This window comes from Lactuca serriola, chromosome 1 (genome assembly GCF_051521515.1).
Source record: "Lactuca serriola cultivar US96UC23 chromosome 1, Lser_US96UC23_V15, whole genome shotgun sequence".
Lineage (NCBI taxonomy): Eukaryota > Viridiplantae > Streptophyta > Magnoliopsida > Asterales > Asteraceae > Lactuca > Lactuca serriola.
In genome coordinates, this window is record NC_136408.1 from 72,969,155 (window position 1) to 72,972,834 (window position 3,680).

Sequence of the window (3,680 nt, forward strand, 5' to 3'; positions counted from 1 at the left end):
ACCTTTACGATACAATATAGTAACTAACCAAGAATTAAACCCTCAAAATGAAACCGAAATAAGTGTTTAATATTGTGATTAAAAGTTACGAAGAAACCTTTTGGTCAACCATTGGTGCATTCGTATATACTAATACAGACACACCTACAACTTCAAAATAACTTTCATATTTAAATTATTCTTGTAATGAATTACTTTAATACTTTCATGTATTAATTCTCAGTCACATCATTTCCTTGTATTTAATTATGTATCATGGCTATAAAATCCAATGTAAAGACTATGTAAACATATATAAACAATTCTTTTCAACAACCTTTATATGGTATTAGAGCTCCACAAGCTCCACTAAGCAATTGTCGATCCCTTCTCACAACAACCCTAATCCATCATTCATTCAAGACCTACCAATGGTAAATCAAACAACAACCATTCAATTTACTGTCCCAAGTCACTTCCCCATCAAACTCACTACCACAAATTTTCCTAGCGCAGGCAAGTTGAATCCACCCTAATTGGATTACAACTTAAAACCTTTATCGATGGCAGTCATAAACAACCAACCAAGTTCATTAAAGAAAAATAGGGAATGAAAGAAAATCCAGAATACTTAGCTTGGTATCGCCAAGATCAAATTCCCATCGGTTCCATTCTCTGGAGTTGTTCAGAATCCATTCAGCCTCTCATCTCATTAGCAAATACTGCCTGAGAAGCCTGAGAACAATTGAATTCAAGCTACGCTAGCACCTCAGGTCTCATGTCATCTCTATGAAATCCAAACTCATGCAAAACTCTAAAGGACACAGATCTATTATCAACTATCTCCAAGATATGCAATCCATTTATTATGATCTTTCTCTTGCTCAACGCCCCATTTCTAAAGAAGACCTCACGGTGCACATTTTATCTCAACTCGGAGGTGAATATAGTAACATTGTTGCAGCCGTCAAAAATACATTACACCCCTCTTTCCTACCCAAAACTCTTTGACAAACTTCTTGATTTCGAAAAAAGACTCAAGGAAACTCTTCAAACTACAACATCTTTTGTTGTCACTGCCAATTCTACGACTTGCCACCAAATTGCCAACCCTCCAACAACTTCTGTCCCCAGAACCAAAAGTTTACACCGAACTCACAATAAAAAGAACCAAATCCCCCTCAATGGTCACGCTCTCAACGTGGTGGTTATAACCAAAATCAGAATCACAACACCTCTTACTATCAGTTGTCAACATTCCAGTATATTCTACCAAGGAATGGCATAAACTATCCAGAGATTTCTAAGAGATAACAATATATCTATTGCCGCCTCTCAATCTCACAACCCGGTTGCAAATGCTACTACTGGTTCCTTCAATACCATACCCATATGGATCTTTGACATGAGACATCTAGCCTCCAACATATCTGTGGGGGACAATTTTAGAAATATTGTTTTCAAGGTACTATAGAGTATAACAAAAATGTATAACTGTTCAATTATTTTAATAAAGTTTAAAGCTTTGAATTTGTGTTAAATTTTTTTTTTCCAACAAGACCAAAGTTCTTTTCCGATTTCAAATACCTTCGTGAAACTAGATATTCAGTATTTTATTAAACAAACATATAATAGTTTGTTCATTTTTACATCTTGAAAAAAGGCTAAATAAATCCCGTAAACAAAAATATACTATAAAAATCATTAATTTTAAATTGTGTTTGGAATAATAATAGCGATTCTACATGGACTATTGAACTTGTTGACTTTCTAAAAGACAAAATTGATTTCAAAATCAAATCTTTTGCTCTTCTAATCTTGGTCTACCATCCATACAAATTCAACCTCTATTAACTTCTACAATGTCCCAACTAATACATACATACATCATGCATGTATGCATGCATGTCTCACGTGAGTATCTATACCTATATGTATATACGTAAAATATGACTTTTGTTTTCTAGTTTTAATAATAGTATATATTACTTCTTTTTTTTTATTGATTTGTACGTCTAAAATAATCCAATTTGAACATAAATATTTGTTAAATATTTTTAACGTCATACGAATGATTAATTTAAGTTTATACTTATTTAACTATTACTTTTAAAATTATATTATTAATTTAGAAACATACAACAAAATAAACCAATTAGTCGATTAATTGATGGATGAGATCGACGGCTCACCACCGATCAATTTTGTAGTTAAACTCAAAAGTCGTTTTCCACATTTTATAAATACAAACAAACAACTATTTATACTCCGAACTTGCAAAAAAAAACATAATAAATCGGCTATATTTTATCAAGTACTAGAATAAAATGTTCACCACACCACCACCGGAAACCACCATGAACCAACGTGCCACCACCGGAATTTCATCATTACCTACCGATATACTAGAGTCCCACATACTAACTCGTCTCGACGGTCAAACCTTAGCTTCCGCCACATGCACCTCCATATCACTCTCCGCCGGCGGCAAACACAACCACCAACTCTGGTCCAACATCTGTCACTCCACATGGCCCTCAACCGCCGGCGACCGCGTCAGCAAAATCATCTCCACTTTCTCCGACAACAAAAACGGCCCTAGATCTTTCTTTTCCCAGTCTTTCCCTCTGCCTGCACCGGAACCCACCACCGTATCTCCGCCACCATATCCAACACGTTCACTTCCAGCAAGTGAATTAATCTCAGCCGTTGATATTTACTACCGGAATAAACCAATACTCACAAAAACTGAGGAAACCGAAACCACCAGTGATTGGTTCCGGTGTTCGCCGTTCAGAATCGACCTATTGGACCCGAAGGAAGCAATCTCTACTCAGATACCACAACCCACCGGAGAAGAGACGTGTACGGCGTTGATGGATGACATGACGTTAAGCTGGATACTCATCGACCCGGTTAATAAACAGTCGGTGAATCTCTCCTCCCATAAGCCGGTTTCCGTCCACCGCCACTGGTTGTCGGGAGAAGTGCAACTCTGTTTCGTATCCATCCTCGGAGTCGGTGGGGCGGTGGTGCAAGTTGGGATAGCGGTGATCTGCAGTGGGTCGGAGGATGGGCAGATGCAGGTTCGGGAGGTGACGATGGAGGTGGAGGACATAGATGGAAAACATTTGAATGGCAGGGACAGTATGGTAATTTTACGGAGGGTGATGGAGGGTAAAAGGGGAAGTGGGGTGGATAGAGTGGAGGAAGCAAAGACGAGACACAGGAGGTACCAAGAAATGAAAAAAGAAAGAAGAGAGCGAAAGTCGAGGGTAGAATGGACATTAGACATTTTATCTTTGGCTTTTGTGACATCAATTTTTGTGGCTTTACTTTTTGTTATATTTTACAATTTTTTATCTAAACACCAGAAAAATGATTAATTTTCAAAACGTATGCAATGAATATTAAAATTACATAAATAAAGAAAGAAAATTATATGTAAAATTATCAAGATTTTAAATAACGTTGTAGGGTGATTTGGCGGCGATATCAAGACCTAAGGTTTTACGAGTCGCGGCAAAACACGTCGTTTGTAAGACGTTACTTAAGGTGTCATATATATATATATATATATATATATATATATATATATATATATATATATATATATATATATATATATATATATATATATATATATATATATATATATATATATATATATATTCTAACATTATTCATTTTTATATAAATAA

General features: G+C 35.8%; 1 pseudogene; it reads left to right on the top strand.

Annotated features, from left to right (window-relative positions):
- Nucleotides 1-2,268: 2,268 nt before the first annotated feature.
- On the top strand, nucleotides 2,269-3,410 carry LOC145092218 (putative F-box protein At2g36090 pseudogene; annotated as a pseudogene).
- Nucleotides 3,411-3,680: the final 270 nt, after the last annotated feature.